The sequence below is a fragment of the Ammospiza caudacuta genome, chromosome 3, assembly GCF_027887145.1.
Source record: "Ammospiza caudacuta isolate bAmmCau1 chromosome 3, bAmmCau1.pri, whole genome shotgun sequence".
Taxonomy (NCBI): Eukaryota; Metazoa; Chordata; class Aves; order Passeriformes; family Passerellidae; genus Ammospiza; species Ammospiza caudacuta.
The window spans coordinates 97611908-97636976 of record NC_080595.1 but is presented as its reverse complement, the minus strand read 5'-3'; the positions used below and the strand labels follow the sequence as shown (position 1 = coordinate 97636976).

At 41.7% G+C, this 25069-nt stretch overlaps 1 protein-coding gene across 2 annotated transcripts in view; it reads left to right on the top strand.

Moving 5' to 3' along the window:
• Positions 1-2990: 2990 nt before the first annotated feature.
• MYO6 (myosin VI) overlaps positions 2991-25069 on the top strand; it is a 106710-nt gene continuing 84631 nt past the window's right edge. For both annotated transcript variants that reach the window (XM_058800852.1, XM_058800850.1), the window contains exon 1: positions 2991-3029. The gene's annotated coding sequence lies outside the window, so the exon portion shown is untranslated. The remainder of the gene's footprint in view (positions 3030-25069) is intronic.

Below are 25069 nucleotides of genomic sequence, written 5' to 3'. Positions count from 1 at the left end.
CATTTTAATATCTGGGTGAATGAAGACACCTTGGACATCTGAAATATATTGTCAGCTCTTTGCGGCTGGGCAACAAGAGATGCATGTGCACGTCCAACATCAAAATGTCCTGCTGCCTTGTATTGTTGATCTTTCTGCCTTTGGAATGCTTGTGGAATTCCTGGTAGGCCATCCAGAACATGGAGTTTGTGCATTGAAGAAGGTGCTTGTACAGCTCTGGTATTACTGTGACTTGAGTGGGTCGCAGCTGGTGATAGAGAGACGGTGAATCTTGTTTTTTGATTAGAAGGCTTGATTTATTAATATATGATATAATACATTATAGTTATACTAATAAGAATATAGAGAGAGGTTTGCAGAGCTGCTAGCTAAGCTAAGAATAGATAGAAAAGAATCTACAACAAAGTTGTGTCTAGGGACTCAGTCTCCTAGCTTGCACTGATGATTGGCCCTTAATTATAAACATAGAAAATGAGCTAATCAAGGTGAATCTTGTTACATTCCACAGCAGCTGATAATAATTGTTTACCTTCTCTTCGGGGGCCTCTGGCCTCCCGAAGACACAGAAATCTGAAAGAAAAGGATTTCTGTGGAGAAATGTCTGCGACACTCTGGTTCCTCACAAGAGACTCTGTGGCTGTGGTATGTTCAGTGTGAGCCTGTCCCGAGTTGGGCAGTGCTGACCAGCACCTCTGTGAATTGCACTTGGCAGGGCAGGCTCCTCCACTGCTGTTTGCCCTGCCTGGTGCACAGAGGTGCGGGAGGAGCAGGGTGGTGCTAAAGGCACTCTGCCCTCCCTCCCAGCCTCAAGCTGCATCTGCTCCTCACACAGCTATTAAACAAAGACTGCTGGGCAGCTCCAACCCATCCGCACTGTTCCTGGTGTTCTGAAAGACTGAAATTACAGAGGTTCATCCAATTTTCCTAGCAATGAAACTGGAAATGCTCCTTACATACAATGAGTACAGTTTTTTTACAGCAAAACATATTTTGCTTTATTTTCTCTTTCCGCTTCCCCCCGCCCCCTTCTTTGCTTAGGCTGAAGTTTTTGCACTCTGATTTCACTTGTGAGTCTTCCTGTATTTTCCCTGAAGATTCACAGAACAGATGTTGCTGTGTCTTGGGTTATTTTTAAATTTCCCAGGGAGAAAAGAGGAGAGAAAGTAGAGACATGCTTCTTCTGTTGAGGGAGGGGCACATCAGAGGGTAAGATAGTGCTCAGCACTGCTTGGATTGTTTACACTGGAAGTATTTTGTTGATCGTTTCCTGACATTATATCCTGTTTTGCTAACAGAGGTGGTTTTAGCCAGTCACCAAATTTACATTTTCATTTACTTGTCCATTCACTTCTTTTTTCCCCAGATAAGTTATCCTTATCTCTCTTTTACAAATAAAAGTAAGGCTGACTGTACAAAGTACTGAAAGGTAATGCCAAAGACAAGCTTCTGTGCTCTAGAAGTTATACAATGTTTTGATTGTCCAAATTGTCAAACATTCTAAATTATGTCAAGTGAAGATGCAACCATCAAATTCACCTTCCCACTTTGCAGGCAAGTGGAATGTTTTAAAGACCAAAATAAGTCCACAGCACATTTCAAGAGTTGTAGGAATGTTAATCCTACAGGACACAGGATTGAACTCCACCCGTGCTCTGCCCAGGATGCAGATTACTCACGCACCTAATGCACTGCCATTTTCCTTCCATAGGTACATCCACTCTGATCCTGACAGAACCCCCTGAGTTTCTCTAGGTTCCCCCTAAAGGAGCCCCTGGGATTTCTCTTTATCCTCTAAAAGAGGCCAAGGCATTGTTATGACAATCATATCTACTGAGCAGCTATGGTTTGAAGAAATTGATGTAAATTATTTATGAGCTAGTGGCTGTAACCACAATGTCCCTGGTGTTGTCCAAACACTCAAAAAGGATGCCATGAAACACACCTGCTTAAAGAAAGGTAGCTAGGACTGCAAAATCAAAGAAAACACAAGATTTTAAAGTATTAACTAGTTTGTTTCCCTTTGTCAGCAAAAGACGTATGAACAAACCATCATGTGGATAGCAAGGAGGGTTTGCACGTACAGTCGGGGTCATTGTGCTGCTCTTGAGCTATTGTGGGGAGAGAAGGACGGTGCTGTGGGAAAACTGACAAACCAGCTGGCGACGCCAGGAATGAATCGTGGTAAAGCCAAGGGACAGGGAGGTGACCCAGAGCTGCGGCACGGGAGGGGCGGCTGTGAGTGGCACCGGCGGTGTGACAGCCTGGCTGGGCATGATGCAACGCCGCCCGGCCGGGCCGCTCTGCCGACTCCCAGCAGCGCAGCAGCCGCGCAGATGAAGGGCCGGGCGAGGCACAGGCCAGGGCAATCCCGCAGAGCCCCGGCTGGCCCGGGCTGCCGGGCAGGAGCTCAGGGCACAGGGCTGCGGCGGGCCAAGCTGTCCTGCTGCTCAGCGGGTGGGACCATGGCTGCTCCCAGCCCTGCGACACCCGGCAAGGCAGGAGCCTGGGGACACGGCAGGGAAAGCACAGGGCCAGGGCGAGCCTGCGAGAGGAGCCAGGCTGAAACAGCCTCTGACTGCCGAGGTTTGTGCGGCAGCAGAGCCGCCACCTGCTCGGCGCCTTTCTTTGTGGGGCGATGGTCAGTGAAGACAAAGATACCAAAACGACCCTTTATGTAACCGCATCGGTAAAAAATAAAGGAAGAGACCCAACACACACAAATAACCAGGGGCCAGCCCCTCAGCACCACCTCTGCCGCGGAGGGCGCGGGCTGCGGGCCCGGAGCTCCCGGCCAGGCGAGCCCAGCGCGGGGAGAAGGCCGGGCCGGCGTCCCCGGCCGCCCCCGCCCCGCCGGCGCTGCCCCCGCCCCCGGCCGGCCCTGTGGCGGTGACGTCCCGGGCCGGGCCGGGCCGGGCCGTGCCGGGCGGCGGGGGCGGCGCAGAGCAGCGCAGCGGCGGCGGCAGCGGCAGCAGCAGCAGGGCTGGCAGCGAGCGGGGCGCCGAGCGCAGCAGCAGCACCTCCATCAGCAGGTAAGGACGTGGCCTCTCGGCCTCCGCCGCCCCCTCCTACCCGCGGCGGGAGGCGGCGGCCGTCCGGGCCGGCCTTGGCGCTGCCCCGCGGCTGCCCCCGCGCCCCTCTCGCCCGGGCAGGTGAGGCAAGAGCCGGGCCCTCGGCGGGGCAGCGCTCCGGCCAGCGCCCCGCGGGACCGACCTGCCGGAGCTTAGAATCCCTCTGGACTGTGCTGGACTTCCTTAAATTGTCATGGAAATTCTTTCCTTTGTGGGCTTGTTTGGGTTTTTTAGTATCATCCTCTGTGAAATTCCATCCCTGCGGAGTTACAGCTAAGCTTCCCTCTTTGGTTCAGAAACATTTTTGTGCTGGTGGGATTGTTCTTGTAAGAGAAAATAACATTTGTGTAGCCTTTACTGGCCGGACACAGTACGACTGGTAGTTCAGTGGAAAAACGCCTTCTGGAGTTTTTCTGCTTGAAGTACTTTTGCAGGCTGCGGTTTGGAGAGCAGCATCACTGTGATGTACAACTAAAAACCAATACCCCATTCCTGTAACTTGCATCCATTACTGAACAGGAAAGCTTAAAAGAGTTTGTCTCCTTAATGGTTAGAATACAACTTGCAGCGCAGCAAATATACTGCTGGTGCTTGTCTGACACTTGGCGCTCAGGTTCTGAACTAGTAAATGCCACCAAGGCCTGTAGGATGGAGGCAGCCGAACTAATAATAGTTGGCCGGTTCTGTAAAAGGATGGTTGTTATCGGTTGTTTCAGCGAGCACTGCTGACTGCCAGCCCTGTGTTCCAAAGGTGCAGGGAAGTGTATGTCGTGACTTGTGCCCTGTGGTGCTCCCGGAGGGATCAGACCTTTGAGGCCGCCCAATTCCGCACAGTTCAGCGGGCATCGCCGGGCTGCGGGCAGCCCATGCACTGCGCTAAGAGCCGCCCGAGTACAAAGGTTGGCCGCGGGACTGAGCCTTCCTTCTGTTGCAAGTGTGACAGATTAACAGGGTGGAGATGAACTCGTGAGCTAAATGTCATCTGCGCTTTTAAACTTTATTTTTTAGTGGAAAAGAAAAGCCTAACAAGACCAGAAATATTTTAATTTTTTAAATGTTAATTTTGAAAACTTAAAAGTGTAAGCAAATCTCTTGCATTATTTGTTTAAATGCAATAAAGCTTCTAACACACAAGTTAACTTTTAAATGTATGGTTTATAAAATAACTGCAAAAGATCTGTGTTATTGAGGTGGGAGAGTAAATATCAGAATTACCAGAGCACAAGTTCCAAACCCTTGTGATGTTGCTTTTAATAACGTAGAAATTAAGATTTAGCTTGACACTATTTTTAGTGGATGGGTTTTTAATGTGTCTCAGTTAATAAACTATTTAGTGAAGGCACAGTTATGCCTTTGACTGTAAAACTATAAAGCCAGCAATGCAAACATAAAAGCAGTAAACTTTCCTGCCAGGCTGAATAGCTTTCTGAATTAAAACCAGGTCAGTATTAGTTAGCAGAAATTCTAAGTTGAATAATTTCCCCACCCCCATTATTTCTAGTCAGAGGGGGCATTCCTCTATAATCTGCACTAAGTACTGTGTCCTGCAGCCTCCGGCACTGCCATGTGCCTTTGTTTTGATAATGGGTCAGTATTTTGACCCATTAACAATAATGTTCTCATAAGGAAGGTGAAATAGTCCTTCCTTGTGCCTGGTCTGCCAGGGTGGAGAAGGCTTTGTATTTCTGTGCTATTTGATAACACTGGTCTGAGGAAAGATTTCAGGTTTTAGAAATTTTGACAGTCTTATGAGTGATGTGGCAAAGTTGAGTAGGGGCTAACTTTTTATCAGAACAAAATGTGAAAGCATACGATTAAGCTGGCAGGTTCAAAATGAACAAAAGAGGTGTGTTTTTGGTTTTGACCCAATGTGTGGTAAGTTAAGCTTTGGAAATCCTTCTGAAGCATGTGGATATTGAAAGTTTACAGGGACTTGAAAAGCAGCTGGACAAATTCATGGAAGAAAAACCCACTAAGGCTGACTTGTGTGGCGTACCTGAAGTAGCTCAGGGAGTCACCAAGCTGAGCTCAGAGCTGGGACAATAGACTGGGAAAGTACTGTCAATTATTTATCAAATTTTTATATTCATTTCAGGCATTGACATAGTGCAGACAACAGTCCTGCTGTCTGACCCAGTAGGGCTGCTCTTAGGAAAATTGCTCAACTGAAGTTTTTGAGAAGAGCTGAACCAAAGGGACCAGGTATGGAGATAACAACTCTAAGTGTTAATTCTCAGGAAATGATTATGAGTCACCATCAAACATCAGTTTAAGTGCTGCTGGGGGCAGTTCTGGCACCTTTGTACTTGTTGACATGGATATCTTTGATCAACAGAATTAGCACAAAATATGAAGGAGAGTGAGTAGGGCTTTCAGGCTGTGTTTTTGATGCTTTGCTTTGGAGGACAGAGGTTTCTGGTAAGTTCCAAGGCAGTATTTGAGTACAAGATACTATTTTCAGGAAGAAGATCCCATAATGCAGATGGGTAAAGTCGACTTGGCAGCAGCACCATGGAAGCAGATCTGAGGGTTATGTGGGATCACAAGAAGCACAGGGATGCAGTACTGTTGAAGTTCAGCATTTAGCTTTTCGTACTAGTGCAGCTTAAGTTAATAGAATAACGTGTCCAGTTTTGGCCACAGCCTGTTAGGAAAGATAAATTCAGATGACCAGGAATGGTCAACCGGGGCTTAGGAAGGTTTTGGAAAATGGATCTGCAAAGAATATGTGTGTTTGGAAAGTGTGTTCCACAAAACTAGACAAGCTCATTTCCAGCAGAAAGAGATGAGATGAGGGACAAGAAGATGCTAGAGTATTAAAATTAGTGAGAAGTGGTTTGTGTTCCTCTGTCAGTGACTGTATCAAAAAAGATGAAACTAGTTTGCGCCAAAGACTTGATGAAGTTCCTAAAATCTGTTATGCCTTAGGGAAAACTGAAAGAAAGTAAGGTTGTGCAATCTCATTTCTGCAAAGGTTTTTGAAAGTCAAATAGTATTTGTGTTAAGGATATATTAAAAACACTCCTCAAAATTGTTTTACTTGTTCACATGCAGGGGCTTGAGTTTGAGGATTTCTTCAGGTGCCATCTGTATTTGGGCTTGAGTTTATATGGAAAAAAGTAATCTCAGTCCTCAAAAGATGAACAGTTTCTCTGATAAAGTCCTATAATCTTTCAGTTGCTGGTCATCTCATGTTACAGCTTAAGGCATTTGGTTTTAAAATAATAAGTGTTGAGGCAAACTACTGCATTTGACAGCAAAATGTTGTGGTTTAGGAGCATAGCCTGTAATACTGTAGGAAATGTAGGTGTACAACCATACTGTGATTCAAACCAGGAAAACCAGAGGGATAAAACCTGAGGTATTCATCATCTACTCTAGAATATACTGAGTGTGGCTTCATAACTTGTGTCCTAGTGTTACAGCATGTTTGGTCTGAAACACTTTCAAAAAGGACTTTCAAAATACCTAACTTAAAAAAAAATTGCCATTTATCATATGTCTCTCATTTTGTATCCACTTTTTAAAGTATGAGAAGGCATTTTCTCATGGCAACATTTTAACATAGCTTGCTATCTCAAGTTTCTACTTTGTTATTTCTTAGAATAACTGTTGCAGGTTTGTACTAAATACTAGTGACAGTGACTTGTGTTTCTGAAGTATTGATAGTACTATATCAATATAAAGAACACAGAAAATTGTAGTTTTTGAATTGATGGCTGTGGATGAATCTTTCCCCCCTGCCCCCCGAAAAACCCAACAAAACCAGAAGTTTTGCAAAGCTGAATGAGAAGCATCAGCAGCCTTCATAGATTTTACTAAGGCTCTGATGTCAAGAAAAAAACAGATAAATCCATGGGCACTTTAATCTCTGGTAGACTGATTTCTGTAAGTAATGACCATATAAATTCAATATATGTATTTTATTGGGGAAAGAATGCTAAAGCTGTCTTTTGTTAAGTGACCATCTTAGACTACCTATTCAAAAATCTGATTTAGCCAAAGCAAGTTCTTGTTTTGTGGCTGTTGTTGAGCTGTGTGCAGAAACGGAGCAGAGGGTGATGAGGCTGGGGAGGGCTGGGTCTCTTAGGCCACTGTGCCATGGTGCTGCAGCTCCAAGGCAAAGCCTGTTGCCATCTGTGGACAGCTTAGCCTGGCCTTGAAAAGGTGCTTTGGGACTCCCTGGTGCACCTACACATCTTAACTTCTTCCTGCTGCCAAGGGAGCTGCAGCCGGTATGTTTAACCTGCTGGCTACTGCTCCTGTAGGCTGTGTAAGCTCTGCGAGCTGAACCGCAGCTCTGCCAGCAGCAGGGCACGCGTGAACGCTTGCTTAAGTGTGGGCTGGTGTCTGGCTGCTGTGGCTGTGCTGCCAGTCACACCCAGGCACTGTGTCACTCCTGAAGCACTTCTGTCAAGCCAAGGGACCTTCCTTGTACTGTGAGTGCTTCTTCTTCCTCTGCACGTGTGTGCATAAGGGGCAGTTTCTGCTTGCTCCAGGGAACGAGAGCTGATGAGGCATCTGGAATTGAACTTCACTTTCTGTGCGCACAGCTTGCAGCACTGCTGCTGTGCAGAATGTGGCCAGTCTCCAAACTGAGATCAGGTCCTGGCAGTGCCAAACAGAGGTGCCATGAGCACTACCAGAACTGGGGTGGCCACTTCCATATGTGCAACTTTTAAGGCTTGATCTACTCTCAGAGAAATTAAAGAGAAATTCTCAGTCTTGAGCTGAAAGTCTGAATGAACCCTGGTTTTGTAAATGTTCAGCAGATGGCCTTATTTATCATAAAATAATTTTTTTCTTTTTTTTTAAGCAACATCTCTTAAGAGATGCTGAATTCATTTTGCAAAGGTAGTTACACAGACAAATTAAGAGTATTATTTACATAGTGGATAATTGTTTCACGAGCAAATTTGTTTTCCTTGTAATTAACAAGACTTAGTGGACAGATTTGAAATTCGTGGAGAAAAAAAAAGAGGAGTATTTACCAAAGCCAGTTGTGCACAAAAATCTCTTCAATATTAGCAAGATCTCTGGCTGTATTTCAGAAAAATATCAGCAACCTTCTGAATTATATCTAAATGTTTCCATGGATCCTTCAGGCCTGAGCTGAAGCCACAGAAATATCATTGCTTTTTACATTTTGAGCAAGTTCAGATTTGTATGGTCCAGAGCTCTGTCCCTCTCCTCTGCTATATTGTCTTTGTTGCCATGCACTCAGCAAGGTTTTGGTCGTGTCGGGTGCATTCTCAGAGTTCCAGATCCAAAGGAGCCCAGCTGTCAGGTGATACTGCAGTAGCCATGTTCAGGAAGAAGCTGTCTGTGGGAGGACAGCATGTCCTTCTCCAGTGCCTAGGTGTGCTCCGTGCAGAGGTCATGCCTGTGGTGAGCTGATGGCACCCTTCCAAGTTCACACCTGTGCTTTGCTCTTTCCTGCTTTCTTCAACTTCAGTCCATCACAGCTGCTCTGCAGTGAGGGGACTGACAGCAATAAAACACTTTCACCAAGTCCTCTGTGCCAAGGAGAGACAGTGTTGCTGTGTCTCCTTTTGCTTTGTCGGGGTGAGCGCTGTGTGCAGGCACACCAAACCTGCTTATCGTGGCACTCTGCTTGTTTGAGGGGAGGCACTGGAGAGTTTTGGGGAGGGTGCTCTGTAGCTGCTCATCCAATTCAAAGTTTAGCTGTGTGCAGTAATATTTTGTGTTGTTGGCCTTGCTTACGTACTGTAAGGTTTTCAGCACAGGCAGCAGAGCATTCAGGAATGAAGAATCTGACAAGCATTTTTGATGACTTCAATTTTAACAATTCTGTTGGGTTGCAGTTTTGTAAGCAGTTGGGCTGAGGTAATTGACTGCTGGACCCTGAAAGGAGAAATGGCTGCATCTTCTTGTCCTTCCCAGCAGTGTGCATGGTCATGGGGCTCCTTCACACCCCAGTGCAAATGGCTGGCTCTGCAGAAAGCAACAAATCCCATCGCCTTTCTCTTTTCCATATCTGTGAAAATCCATATCCATATTTCCATTTCTCTCTGCAGAGGCAGAGCAGCAGAGAGGAGGGGAGGCAGACAAGGTGTGATAAGTCATTGTCGTTCAGCTCACCCTCTCTCAGGAAACCACAACCTATTTTGCAGTCTCAGACCTGTGTAACCTGCATTGCCTCTACCCAACGTTAGACAAATGCCTCCAAAGCCCTTTGCAGAGAGAAATAGAGACATAAAGAGTATACATAGGGAAATTTAATAGAATCATACAACTACAGAAGGGCCTGGGTCGGAAAAGACCCTAAAGATGATCTAGTTCCAACACCCTGCTGTGGGCAGGGACACCCAGGCAGAGTCACATACAAGGACAGAGTCACAGAGTAGGATGGGACAGGATTGTAAGATCATGGACTTCAAAGGGCCCTAGGATAATATGGACTTTTATTACTGTGTAAAGATAGAAACACTTGGGTTTAGTGCATGTTTTAGGGGAGAGAATGAGTAATGAGTTTATCTTGTTTTGGGGGTGGGCGTTTCTTTGTGTTTTTTTTTTTTTTTTTGTTGTTTGTTTGGTTTGGTTTGGTTTTTTTTTTTTTTTGTTGGTCTTCTTTTTTGTTTTTGTTTTTTGTTGTGTTTTTTTTTTTTTTTTTTTTTTTGTTACCTGGGATCCTTTACAAAGATAGGGAAACTGGTGATATAAATATTTGTCTCATTTTCCAGGCACCTAAGGGAGTTATTTTTTCAGTGTTTGCCAATTGCTTTAAAGCCTTGGCAGCATTCATGCAGGCAGCCTTTATGGCAGGTGCTTGTGCACACAAATGGCATTCTGCAGTGGCTTCTATCTCCCTACTGGACAGCAAGGAGTGTTACTGATGTGGACATGCCAGGAATGATGCTGTTTCTCCTTCTCTCATACTTGTTGCTTTGCTTTTCAATGAGTGTACTGCTGGGCCTGTCTGTCCTCCTTTTCTGATTTTTTTCCAAAATAGAGCCACTAATGGTTTTTACAGATTTTAGTAGCTGATCTTCTTTTGGCTGTGGTTAAGAGCATTGCTTCAAATTTCAAAGTTCTTGGGAAACAGGAGAGGTGGGCTGTCATAGTTGTGTTGAATTGGGGTTGTTGGGAACAAAGCACTCCTGTTTCTTCTGTACACGTGCAGTTTTGCAGACGGTGGGATGATCTCTGTCTTCAGTTGTCATCCCATTACAGTACTCCTGCATCTTCTCAAACACCTGAAATTAGTATGGTCAGACACTTAATCTTGAATTATTTGGACCTTGAGATAGTGTTTGGTTCACTGCATGAATGTCCTACATTAATATTTTTTCTCTTTGGGTGTTTGGACATGCACTATGGACTTTTAAAAAAGTCTTACACCTTAGTATTTTTTAGATCATTTATGCAAAAACAAATTTTAAGCTTTGTTTAGGGGAAGGATGTATTTTGAAATACCTTTTATGTCGTATTCTGATGGTAATCTGAAAAAAAATTTAGATCTTGTTTTATGTTTTGCTGTAAAGTTCTACATCCTTTCAAAGGAAAAAGATTATTTCTTACTAAGCCAGGCAGAGGAATGTGAGCCATGAAGTTTCTTAGCCTTTTATCATGCTGTACAAGTCATGTCTTGCTCAAAAGGTCAACACCCACAGAACATGCTTTTCTACAGTTCAGTGGTCTAAGCAGCTGCTTTTCTTGTGGCTGTAGGAATCTTTCCTATTATCAATGAACATGCAGTCTTTTGATGATATGACATCTGATGCTATGGCTATTTCTGGGTTATGTGTTTATAATGTAAATTATATCTATTCAACACCAAAGCAGCAATGACAAACATAAATAATGTGTTTGCCATGTACTCTTACAGATTATTCTTTCAGTTTAAATCCTTGCAGCTTTTCCCAGTTTTGCATACATGTATGTATGTATTTTTGTGAAATATTACATCAGATTTCTTTTAACTTAGAACTAAAAATAGTTTATTTTGGCATCTGTTGGAGTTTAGCTTCTTTGTTTCTGTTGGTACAGAGTTCTGTGTCTGTTCATGTAGTAGTCAGCCTAGCAAGGGTCATAATATATAAAGTTGGTTCATAGACTTTCTGGTTTTTTAAATTGCCCTTTGGAGCTTCTGTTACAGTCTGGGATCAGTTACTGATCTCTTTAGAAAGAGTTGTTTGGTCTTTTTTTGGTTTTGTTTTTTTTAATGCCTTAAAAATGCAGTTGTATTTCCTGATATTTTGTTTGCTTGTTTTTGTCTAATAAAATCTTGGGATATTGAGTGAGTAATAAGTACTGACTGCTTGAGTACATAGGATGGAAGTGGAAATTTATATGGTTTTAAAAAAAGCCAAACAGCTGTCTGAGATGAGTTGTTTTAGGATTAATCCTGGTCTCTTTACAAATCCCTTTGGGAGAGAAGAGGGCAGACAAAAGGCACTTCATGTCACTGGCATGTTTACTGAGTGGCTCTGCTGCTTTAGCCCAAGGGAGGAGGCGGGAGCAGGGAACGGGAAACTACGGGGAAGAGGAGGAGTACTTTGGGGTGAGCTCCTTAAGAAATACATGAAGGCTGAAGGGTGACGCCAAGGTGGGAAAGTCTGAGGAGCTGAGAGGACCAAAGGGACCACAGCAAGAGGAAACACTTGAAGACTGCAGTAGAAGAAAAATGACTGCTTTTTTGAAAACAGGTTAGCATCGGGGGCTGCCCTTCCTGCCGTGCCTGGGCAGGACTTTGCAGCCGTGTCTTCCTCATCAAACGTAAGGTGCTGCCTGAGCCCGGTGCATGTCCAGGCACTGACCCTGGGTGTGCCTGCTGTGGGTGTAAGACCACGACACCTTGCAATTTGGGCTAAGTATTTCACCCCAAGACAGGTAAAGTTTTTGGAGTGACATCTGAAGGTGTGCTAAGGTGTGGTTAGTGGTAATTAATGAAAGCTAATTGGCTGATGTTTCTCTAGGACTCAGCATGTTCTCTCCAGCAGCCTCTTGTTTCCATTGGTCATCTTGTTGGAAACGTCCAAGTAGTTTTTAGGGGACCAGGCTGTACATACTTAAAGGAGAAATTTGAATGGGCAAGATGCAGCTGTGCATGAGGCTGCTGTAGCTTTGGTTTGTTCAGTTTCATCAACTGCTTAATTTTAAATTCATGGCCTAATTTTGTGTGGAACATTTTATAGGCAGGCAAACCCACAAAACTCTAACAAGTAATCTCCAGTCTGACACTGAAGGAGGCACATCTGTGTGAGGATTTTCTTCCCAAGTGTTTGATTTTATTTTGTTTCAGGCCTTTGTGTAAGGAAAAGCTGTGTAACTTGCACACATGTAAAGACAGAGAACTGAGTTGAATGTGAAGTAACAGCCATCTTATGTAGTGAAAAATTAGCCTAGTAATATTAGCAAGCATTTGAACAAAGTTTGCTGATTGGTGAGGGTGCTGTTTATTTTTGAAGCTTGTGTTTTAGCACACTTCAAGTTACTACTGTTGACAAACAAGGATGGTTTTTTTCCTTTTTTCTAACAAATCACTTCCCTCAAGCATCTCCTGCAAATGTTCGGACTGTGCTGTTTTTCTAACATGAGCTAAAAGCTTGTACTAACAAGTAGGGAAGTAAAGGAAAACTATTGTGCCTTTGCTATTATTATACTCTTGTCAAAGTCTTTGCATCTGTTTAAATACTAACCAGAAGAAAATGTGGGAGGAGAATAAAGGTTTTTTAAAAGTCTTCCCTTAGCTGAGTAGAATTTCTCCTTTTTCAGACTATCTTCAAGGGCTTCCACCCAGCTGGGACAGGAATGGCATGGTGTGGAGCTTGGGTGCTGCAGGCTATAGCAAGTAATGGGATACAGACCTTAGTTCAGTGATAGCTGATATCACCTCTTTGCACTGTTGAATGTAATGGCAGTCAAATTTTGACCCAGATGCATGTGATAGCATTCATTTGGAGCTCAGTGGAGTGTAGAACATAATGAATGCTGCAGCGGATGTTGTTAGCATGTCACCTGGATTGGCTTCTGGGGTTGCATTGTGTCTTACCTGTCATTCATCTGCCTGGATCACTCTGGTGCAATCCAGATCCTTGCTGGTGCTTCATGTGCTGATATTTGTTGACAGCTTCACAATGTGTCTCCCTCTGCATCAGACTTCTTTTTTCAAGATCAGCTTCTGCCCCTAAAGAATCTCTGTGTAAATTATTCCCAGGACACATGCCTTTTTTTCATTTATGTTACAGTCCTTGCAGGATATCCTGCCTTTTGTGTTTCACAACCTGCTGGCAATGGGAAGGATTTGCATGGCGTCAATCCTACAGATGAGCACGCAGCTTCGCAGGCTCTGTGTCAACTGCCTATACCAAATCAGATTGCAAATGGAGTTTGTACAATCCAGCAAGTAAAACTGGCTGCATCACTGTGGTTTTCTGAGGATGAAAGAGATGCTGGCTTTTGCTTTACTTATCAGCCAGGCTTGGTGTCTAGTCAAAAGGGTAGTGGAGAGATGCAGGGCAGAACATTGGTAGAAACAGAATTTGAAGATTGGGAAGAGAGTTTAATCAAAATCTGTGTTTTCTTCTTTGTTTTCTGCCTTCCCTAGTGGAGAATGACCAATGTCATACCAGTTAGCACTGGATTGGGAATGGCTGTAATTGCTTGAAAGCTGTCAACCTGCAGTTAACCCTGCTCATCAGGCTGAGGTTTGGAGAGCGATGTGGAGGACACATTTGCTGCAGGGAACATTCCTGTCCTGGCAAGCTTTGCTCATGTGTGCCCAGCACTGCCTGGGAAGCCCTGCAGTAGAACGTGCTGGCTCTCCATGCGAGTCAGCAGGAAGGAATACTTTGTCTTGTTGCAGGCTATTGTGAGCTGCTGCTCTGCTGGGGACTCCTTTGGCTTTTCACAGTGGTCCTTGCACCAGATGATAACGTGCTGAGCTTGTTCTGGTCAGCAAAGCTCCTTGTCACTGTGCCAAGAGCACCCTCACAAAGAAAGCCCTATGCCTTTTACCTCCTAAGTGAATCCTAATGTGGATTCACTACATTCCTGGATCAAAGTAGCAGTCAGTCTTCCTGTTTTGAAAAAATGGAACTGGGGACAATACTGTTGCTTTGAGATGAAGATCTGCTTTTCAGGCTAATTTTAGGTGCAGCTTCATGTGTAAGGAGGAGGCAGTTTAGAGCAGAGGGGCTCGACAAGGGGACATCCAAAATGATGAATGCTGGTGTTGGGCAGGGTGGTGTGGGCAGAAGCAGCCACATGGGAAGGCATGATCCGGAGCAGTGGCTGCTGAGCTGGGTGCATGCTGGACAGGGCAGGCTGAGCAGATGTGATTGACCTTCCAGGCAGAGCCTTGCTGCCTGGGCTCAGAGCCTCAGCACAGGGCAGGGTGAGCACAGCTCCACTGGCAAGATGGGCAGCTGTGGGCCTCTTGTGTTCCCCAAAACAAAAAGCAGTCCAGAGCATTGCAAGGCATTTCTTAGATTACAGTTTTAATTCCAAATGAGAGTTTCTTTCTAGAAAAAAAGGCATTTTTTAAAGGCATTTTGAGGCTGGGAGAAAAGATAAACTAAGGGATACCTAGAGAAAGGGGAGAAGCCAAGTATCAAAAAAGATGAAAGTCATTCACCACAATCAAAGCCTATGTTTTATTCCACTGCTACAATAGAAGAGCAGGTCAGGTAAAAAAAATCAGTTGTGTGTCCTAAACCTCCCTGATGCTTTTCAGCATAAATCTAGTTGAAGAGACCTTCAGTGGTAGAAGCTTACAGGAAGGCTGCTGTAGTTATTACAGCATTTCCTGGGTGGCTCAGCCTTCATCTCTGAAGCCACACCTGGTGTATTAGGGTTTCCTATGCTGTTATTTCTGTTATGCTGGACACGTTCCCAGAATTCTGTCAAGAGCTTCTGTATCAAAGGAGGATCATCCCACAGCACAGGCTGCTGAGTGCGTGGAGAAATTAGGTAAACTACAGCAGCCAGTAAAACTTGAATGAGTTTTATAGAGGGAAGCTGAGAAAGCAAATGCTTCTTTTATTACCTTTGAAATATAATTGTGTTTCTCTCTTGTAATTGAGTGCCAGCAACTTTTGCTAACTTGTCACTTCTAAAAAAAGTTTTTTTTTCCTTAACAGACATGCAGTGATATTTTTATTTTAGGAAATTTAGATTTCTGTTCTTCACAGGTCATAACACTGGGAATTTAGCCAGCATATTTCACCCTTGTGTCTGAAGGCAGCATAGAAACTGGACGTGCAGGCATTAGAGAAGGCATTTGATTGTTTCCTTTATTGTTCCCAAGTTATTGGAGTTATTCAAGAGGCATGCATTTTTTTTTGAAATTCGAGTAAGCCGTAATAGCCAGCAAGTTCTTTTCATTAATCACCCAAGTAAAGAAGAAACTCTGGGAGCTGTGAAATTCCTCTGAACACAACATTGATACCAAAATGCAATTGTTTGTATTGTTTTTTATTAATAGAAATAGTTTTTATTGTGGTTTTTATTTATTAATAGAAATAATAAGAGAATTCTTCAGACTTTGTGTCCTTCCTTCAGTCAATAAAAGGAAGCACATACCTCCCTGTAATTGAAGACAGGTATGCTATTGTGGAGGGTGGAACAGGACTCTCTGTAAGGAGAGGTGGAGTCTCCATTAAGTGGTGTGATTCATATGTTGATGCATTCTGCAAAATAGGTCTGCTGGTTGGTCGTGTTTTGTTTTGGCTTTTTCTTTAGTTCAGTGGGTGGAAAGTTGTATCATTGGGCTGTTCTGTACTACATTTTACTCTTTTTGAATTCAGTTGTTCTTGAGTTCTTGCCTCAAGACTTCATGCAGGTCACTGGGAGGAGGCTGAGCCCCATGTGATTGCTGCTGTCTCAGCACCAGAGGAACTGGAGCTTTCTGGGTTCCGAGGAAGTCCCTGACTTGTAATAATCCTCCAGGATCTTCATTGTACTTACATTCTACACAATTGTTTCTTTTACACTGTTTTGAATTTTTTCTAAGATGACCTTAGAGGATCTCTAGTCACATGATAATGTGAAACAACTGTACTTAAAAACTTTTAGTTTTTTTGTTCCCATGAATGATTCAAACCCAAAAATTCATCCCCAGGGAGGACTTTTTACTCTAGAAAGGAAATACGGGAAATCTAGGAGGAATTTAGTGTTAGCTTCCCCCTGCCCATCCAAGGTGGCACTCAGGTCATCCAACTGTGTGAAGAAATATCCATCATGACAGCAGATTTGAAAAATTTATATTTGCAAGGAGGAATTTGAATTAATCATATCTAACTTTTGTGTTGAATTCCTGATCACTGTAGCTTAAGCTCCCATGGAGTTCAAATTTTGGTGAAAGAAAATATATGGGAAAAAAAAATCTATCTGAAGCAATGAAATATATTTGCTGGAATATAGGAAGTGCTGAAGACTTCCAGATTGGAGTTCTAAATAGAATGCTTGAGTGAACTTGGCTTGCTGCACTACAGACTACAGGTCCAGGAAGCTGAAGAGGATGCTCTGTAAAGCCTGGAGAAGAGGAGCAGCAGGTTGTCTTGTTGTGGGTCCACTGATGATAAGTTTCACATGACCTTACAGTCTTTCCTTCTATAGCAGTACAGTCTCTTCTGCATTGTATTCCTTGTCTTTTAAAAACTAGTTATATACTAGTTTTCCATGAAAAAAATCAAGGACTGTTGACTGTTTTGTGGTTTGCTGTTTTGTAATCAGCAGGGTAAGGGTCTTGCTTGTAATCAGGAATATGTCAATTAAATGTTTTTAACCTGAGGACTTTACATGTGACTTACTGAACTGTGTTCTAGGCTTTTTGATTGACATCATTAGCATTTCTGAGTCCATGGAATATCTGTAAATGCTGAAACCAGCCAGGAATCTGGCTGGTTCTCAAGTGTTTTTGTCAAAAGGCATTAGTGCTTACCTTTGACTGTGTCAGTGTGTATAGTGAAAAAAACCCAAAGAAGCTGCTTTGCAGACTAGGTGTGACAACTTGTAAACCAGATAGAAAAATACTTAACTAGAAAGAAAAAAAATTAGTCTTAATTTAAAATCCGTGTTAGTGGTTAAAAGTAATTCTTCAAATAATTTTCAAAATTGTGTTTAGAGTAGTTTCTGTATCTAGTCTATATGGTTACTGTTTCCACTGGCTGTGTATTGCAGCTTTTTCTGCTAGACTGAAGTATTCTGTAGTTTGTTTTCCATGTTAATATTACATGTACTTAACCTGTCATTATATGACCCTCACCTTTTCTTATTTGGTAAAGAGTTGTTTAAAACCAGATGGAATTTTTGTGTGGCTGGTACTGAGCATTTAGAGGAAAGTTGTGCAAGGAAGTGTCTTACCTTAGCCTTGTAAGAACAAAGGGATGTGTCTTTGAGGTTAGAAATTAGTAATAATGTATTTTCAGTGGGAAGGATTTTGAAACTATTGATTTAGATTGTTCTAGAACTGGAGGAAGGCTTTAAACATGCTGCTTTTGATCACAGAAGGTGTTAGAATTAAACGAAAAAATTAAGACGATTTAAATATCTTTGAAGCATGCTTAAGAACTATTTCATGTTATCCTCTTCTCTAATTGATTAACTGGATAATAGGTTTAAATGTACCAAATAACAAAACCCCTGGATTTCATAGCAACTGATCTGAAATGATCTAATTAAGTTTGGGTTTTCCTCTTGAGTCACCTGGGTGAATCCTAATGATTTATAGCAGATTGCATTAAATTGAGTTGTGCCTGTTTCTTGGAAATAGTGTTGAGAAAATTAGAAATTTCTGCAAGAACATAAATTAGATAAAAGTACTGAGTGGAAGTGTCTGTTTCATGCTTTCTGGTCCTCCTCACTCATATAGGCAAATCCATTTGATTACTGTTCTTGATGGTTTTGATATTGATATCGACAGTGGTATATGCAGACATGTAGCTAAGACATGGTTTGAACTTGTGATGTCAGTTTTGCTAATTAAAAAATAATTTAATCTTTTTGATTTTTGAAGCTCCTGAAATTTCTGCTGAGCACCATTCTGCTGAATTTCAGTTATAAATTTCATGTGTGGGGTCTTTGAAATATTACTTTTTCTTAATCTTCTCAACCAGCAGTTATTTTTAACTGTTCTAGAGGAGTGTTATTTAAATCCCAAATTTTATATGGGCTGTATCTCTGTGATCCACAAAAAGTGCCCTACTTTAACAGTTGAGAAACGCATTGAATGTGAACCCTGACATTTCTTGACATGAAGTAGCTCAAGGAAACTTTGGTAGTAAGTTCCAGAAAGTTTGGTAATGGAGGTTCTGTTACACTTTCCTTTTTTTCCCTTTATGTTGCATAAACACAAGAACAAAGAATACAGTTGTTAGGCAAATGCTATATGTACATTTTTATCTTTTTGAAATGTTAAAAAAATAGTATTTAATTTCTGATAATCAAAGTCATAATTTTCTAGACTGGCCTTGAAAATCTGAAGTCAAGTTGTGTCCAAATAATTCAGGTCATGCTTGTATGTATTTTAGATTTATTTTATTTTTTTTTTTATTAAACATTGTAGGTAATATCATTTGGGAAGATAAAAACACTTGCTGAACAAAATTTTCTGAGCTATGGAAAAAACCATGGGGTTTGGGAAGGTCTGAGTTTTAAAAACCTGAATTGTGAAAATATGCTTAACATTGTGGATATGACTGCATTGTTGTATCAAGTATTTTGCTTTTAATAAAGGGAAAGTTTTATGTCTACAAAAGGATTGTATGCTCCTTGAGTCTACCTGTAATTCAAAGTTCATGTAGACTTTGTTTATTTTTAACACAGAATCATAGAATGGTTTGGGTTGGATGGAATCTTAAAGCTCATCTAGTTCCAACCCCTCTGCCATGGGCAGGGACATGTTTCACTAGGCCAGGTTGTTCAAAGTCACACTTTCAGGATGGGGCATCCAGAGTTCTCTGGGCAACTGTTTCAGCTCCTCCCCACCCTCTCAGTAAAGAATTGCTTAGAAGTACAGATCATACATGTTCTCAGAGATATTTCTCTGTTGTTCCTGGGACTTGTATTGCCTCTGTGGGGAAGAAGGACACCAAGAAATGGGAAATGTGACTCAGGTCCTGAGTACCTCTTGTCCTGGCAGAGGGATGAGAGAGCTTTACTTGGGTTTTTCTGGTGCTGGTATCTGTGGTTTTGTGGGGAAGAGTTAACATTGTGCCAGTCTTGTAATTGGGAACTGTAAGCGTCTGTGTGTGAGCCTTTTGTGTTCCTCTTGAGAGTATTTTTAATAGTATCTTTATTGGTTTTGAAACAATTTGTGTTTTATACATTGTCCATAAATCAAATAAAAGTTTACTTTTTATAATGTGATGTTGGAACAGGAATAGAAACTTTGATACACGGTATTTGTATTTTTGACTTAAAGCCCTAATTCAAATCTCTCCTGTCTGACCAGCAGCAGCAAGATTAGTTACCAGAGAGGGGGATCTATACCCCAGTTTTAGACAAAACACGCTGATTAAAGTTATTTGTGGGCTGAGTAATACAAGCCTTTGTTTGGACTGCTGCACAGGGTTATGTTGAAACCTGCAGGAACAGGACTCACTCACATTCCTGTTGCTGTTGCTTCCACATTTCTAGTCCACAGCATCATCTGATGATGCTGAGCCAGTGGTGAGTTACCAGCTGAGCATGCAAGTAATGTTTTACTTTGACACCTGTTTAATCAGACAACAATATCTCCGTGTGTCCTTGCACAGCTGGGGGGAAGGCTGCTTGACAGGCGCTTGGGGTGCAGTGTCCCTGGGTGGGCTGGGGAGAGCTGCCTGCTGGGGGCTCACAGGATGGGCACTGCCAAAGCATCTTGGTCAACTGAGGTGGAACTAAAGATCATTTTAATCATACTTTGTGTTTAGAGGGCGAGATCACCACAATTGTATAAGCTCTAAAGGGTAGAACTTGTGCTTAGCTGGTGTTTGAACTCCAAGAAGCATAAATTTAAAGTGTTGAACATTGGAGGTCTAAGGCAAATTTTTGTGTTATAGTAGCAATAGTCTGTCCTTGAGGAGGAAAGAAAGAAGAAAAACTTTGTTTATGTTACTTAAAACAACTCTCTTGGTTTAAGCTGTTTTTTCTGGTTAAGTGATGATGTGTGATTGGTAGCTAGATGCTATATGATCACTCATGCCTGGTATTAAAGAATAAAGCCTAGATAAAAAAGACAATAAAGTTGAAGTGCAGATAAAAAAGGGGGGAAAGTACTGTAAGCTGGTTTGTCACTATATTAGAGCAAGAGTCTCTTCTCATGCTGGCAACCATCAGCAGCTGGATAAAGAATGAGTAGAGGCATGTCTCCATTGGTGTTTTAGTTCGTCTCAGGAGTTTACTGTGGTACTGAACCTCCTGGTTGTCTGCATTTGAGGCACTGCAAGCCCAGGTACCAAACTGCATCCTATTCGGAAGAAACCAACCTGGAAGATGCTCCTTAGAAAAACACCTGATACTCTGCAGCTGTGAATTCATATTCAGTCACGGAGACCAGACTGGAGTTACATGTTAGAAACCAGAACTAGTAAAACCCTCCAGATGGTGCACAGTATGGGCTTAAAATCTTTACAATTAGTGAAAAAGAAAAAAAAAAAAAAAACCAGAAATATCTTAAATTGACCATTCAAGTCTTCTGTAAGATGTCTTTGATTTTGAATGCATAATATTTTGTTTGCTCTACAGTGAGTTCAGTGTAATTCAAAATATTGTAGGAAGGACTAAAAAGCAACAAAATGAAGGAAGTGTGTTACTTAGAGTTGAAAATTACATAGGTGTTTTCATTTATCATTTTGTTCCTGAGGTGAAAATTATTGTTATATGCTCCTTATCCCATCACAATGTTAAATTATTGAATATTTGATAAGACAGGAAAATGAAACTGAAACTAAATATCCATGTAATTGAAAAAGAAAAAAGTAAAAGTGCCCATGATAATTACAATATATTATTTAGCATAGTTTCACTCTGTTGTCTGATCTTAGATCCACTAATTCCTTAAAAATGTTTTAACAATCAGATTATCACTGGATTGAAAGTTCTTGAACATCTAGATTGAAACCATTGCAGCTGAATTAAATGAAGATTGCATGAGCAGGACTCGGTGACCTTCTTTTATTTCTTAGATGAGTTTCCCAACCTCTGGAGATTCATTTTTTGTATAAAATATTTTGCACGATCTGAAATGAAGGCTCAAGTGCCACGAATAAATGCTTTGAGCTGATGACCCCAATTGGGAAATAGCAGTGGCAGCATGACCATGCTCATTCTCCCAGCTATAATTGTTCAGGAAGTTTTGAATTTAAAAACACCTGAGCTGCATTTTGTGTCTGAATTTACAGCCTGACTAAAGCTTTCCTTAACTCCACTTCTTGCTTCTTTGCCAAAATAAACAGGCTGATCTTAGCATGTGACTGTGGCGGTTTGTCCTCTGCATGAGCTTCTGTATAGAATTTGTAATTATGCTTAAGGGCTGGTCCTGGGAGCTGTGATTCTGCATAAATTGTTTTCAGTTTACTTTCACTTCAGATGCATTAAGACTGTGTGTGCCTGTTCCCAGCCCCAGGGGTGGTTCTCTTCTCTTGCCTGTGCAGAGACAGTGTTTGCTCTGTTGCCTGCACATCAACATCTACCATTGAAAACCTTAAAGCTATCCCAGGATTTTTCTAAAATAGGCATTTGGCTAAGCCTGGGCAGAAAATTTATAACCATTTTTGTGGTGTTGCTGGTTGGTAATTTTTACTCATGGTTGGCTTTAACAGAATCATTAGCAGGGATGCACTTTCTTGCAGCATGCATATTAAATTAATAAATAACATTTTATATGTGATGGGGATGGGCAGTAACATTTAGGTAATCTATTTGAGATTAAAATCAGTTGATGAAATGCAGTTGGACTTCGATCTCGATCTTCTGAATAAGAAGTGAATGTGATGTTCTTGAGCTGCATTTCCTGTAACTTGAAGAGAGTGTGATGTTTTTGAGTTGGATTTCCTGTAATTCATGGTTCATAAAAGTATTGGAGCTATGGGAGCTGCATCAGTCCATTTAAGATAGTGAATCAGTAGTAAGAAAAGCAAGCTGTTTGTCTTCAGCTGTGGCAGAATCTGTGCAAAGATTAGTCCAGAGTCTGTAATCTGCATGACCCTGTACCAAGGTTTAGGAAGCCTAGAACTTTCTCAAACCTTGCAGAGAGCAGTGTCTTGCCAAAAAATGAAAGAGTTGAACTGTGGTCAGGATGTGGCTGATGTGGAAGTTGTTATGGCCTGCAGCTTTCCCTGCTGCCAAGATCCTGTCAGTCCTAATAGCAGATTTTGTCTGGTTTGCTGCTGGTCAGATGCCAAGCCTTTACAGTACTCAGCCTTCTGTGAAAATACAAACTACTGGTGAACAGTACAAGAATTAAAGGTTGTTTTAGAGTCACAGAATGGTTTGAGTTGCAAAGGACCTTCAAAGAGATCAAGTCTTACCCCTCTGTCCTCACTAGGTTGTTCAAAGTTCCATTCCACCTGACGTTGAAGGTTTCCAGGCATGGGGCATTCACAGCTTCTTCAGGCAAACCTCATTGCAAAAAATTTCTTTTTTACATCCAGTCTAAATCTGTCCTTTTTTAGTTTAAAACTATTGTCCCTTGTCCTGTTACTAGGGGCCTTGACAGAAAGTCTCTCTCCATCTTATAGGCTTCCTTCATATATGGAAAGGCCACAATAAGGTCTTTACTGAAGCTCTCTCTTCTTTCTTCTGAACACCCCCAACTCTCTCAGCTTTTCTTCATAGGAGAGATGTTCTAGCCCTTTGATAAATTTTATGGGTTTTCAGTGTATTTTATTCCTAAATTATCTACTCCAGAAAATTTGAGATTATATAAACGATCTTTATCTTTTGTTGTAACTACTGGGTTTTTGTCTCATAGTAATGGGCCTTCTATACTCATCTTTCCAAGGAAACAAATGGAGTTGCTGACAAAACACGTTCTGTGTCACTTCTTGGAGTAGCTTTCTTGTCTTTGCTGTTAAAATTGTCTTCAATGACTCTCATGATCTCATGATGTTAAGAGAAAGCTTTCAGTCACCTCCCTCAGAATTACTTTTATCAATGAGATCTGTGAACTTGGAAACAGGTTCTATTTTTTTATTTATTTATTTGTATACAGTATTTGAGTAGATTTTGACAAGAATCTTCCTTTTTTTAGTTGCGTGTTTCTGAAGAGAGGGTTTCTCATGAGTTCACTGGTCTATTGCAGATTGTCTGTGTTTCAGCTCATTGCTTATAAACTACACCCATGTAATAAGTACAAGCTGATATGGAGAGAGGAAAAAGCAGGTAATGTAAGTGTTTTTAGGAACTAATTCTGTCTTTGGAAGAGTTATGGATTCTGTACAGCAAGGGATGGTAATAAACATGGATTACACCTGTCAATTTGCATATGCTGCTGCTTGTCATTAGTTTCTAGTATTTTCTCCTCTAATAAAGTAGCCAAATCAAAGTTAGTACAATTTGAAAACATCTGATATACTTGCTATTTGTTATACTGGTACTAAGTCAGAAAGTACAAATATATTTTTTCCCTGCCCAGGCTCTTTGTATTGGTTTGAGGTCAAGTATCTGAGGTTTCCTGCACACCCTCCAGCAGCCTTTGATGATGCCATCTGAAGTGCTTAGTTTATTTGGCTTGACTTGGCTCCTGGCTGAGTATGTATTCTTAGTTTCCTAAAATATCAGTCCCATTTACACTGATATGTACCAGGAGTTTGGCAATGCTTTTTATAGTTGTACTTTAAAAAAACTTACCAGGCAAATGTGTCTCTGTTCAGTTATTTATGCATATGTATTTATCAAACTGATCAAACTCAGTGCAGGTCGGTTGCTTGCTTATTTCTGTATTTACCTCGTTTCATTTGATTATTCTGCAGCGAGAGGGTTATACAGCTGAAGTTCAAAACTTGACAAGACATGGGTTCAGAGGAGAGGTCAGAGGGTGTGTGGGTCACCCTCAGGAGCTCCTGGGGCATTTCTGAATTATTCACAGAGGCAGCCATAGAGAACCAAGTTACTGATAGGCTCTGGCTTATGATTCAGCTCTTGACTTTCTCTGCTGGAATTGTAGGGCTGCTTGAATGTCAAGGGCTTAATATCACTCATCTAAAAGCACAAAATAGATGGTACTGTCACTAGGTAGTGCAGGCTTTCTACTTCAAGTATTTTTCTGAAAAAATATTTAAGTTGTGAAGAGTTCTTGAATTGCTGGTGAATTAACAAAAGTACAAAAGCACTCAAACGTGGGATTTGTTTTGTGGTATATTTTTTTTCTGTTTGGCTTGGGTTTTCCCCCCCTAAATCAGTGGTTAGGAATACTGTTCTGATTTTTTTGTATGGAGAGTATGAACTTTTTTTGGGTTTTTCTGTGTTCATATGAGTTAGAATAAATTACTGGGATTCAGTCTATCTCAGCCTCTTTTTGAATCAACTGGACAAAAGCTGGTATAAAATGCAATATATGTTTGCTTTAACTGGTACAAGGCCCTGCTGGCTGCACCAAGATGTGCTTTAGCCAGCATTGATGGTGGTCTACACAGGATTAAAATTCTGGTGTCCTGATTGCTTGTCATAATGGTCAGCTTCTGCAGTTCAGATTATGGAAGCCAGTGACCAGGTATTGGTATTTATATGATAAATAACCAGTATTTATGGTAAGTGATCCATCTCCTTTTAAGTATTTGGGAATCAAATTAAGGACTTTCTTAGTGGTTTATTTGCATAATTAGATTTTCTACTTTTTGTGCTGGAGGTGAGGTCCCTTGTATTTGATAGATTTAGGCCAATTGGTTGCTTTTGTTTTGCCTTGTATATGAAGCTCAAAGAGAGACTGTTGGGTGCATAAGCCTAAGAGAGAATAAACATAATCAGTTCTTGTATTAGGTCACCTGAAGATGAGCAATAGCTTGGCAGCAGCACATGCTGGGTGGGGAAACAGGGCACTCTAATTTGACAGTAGG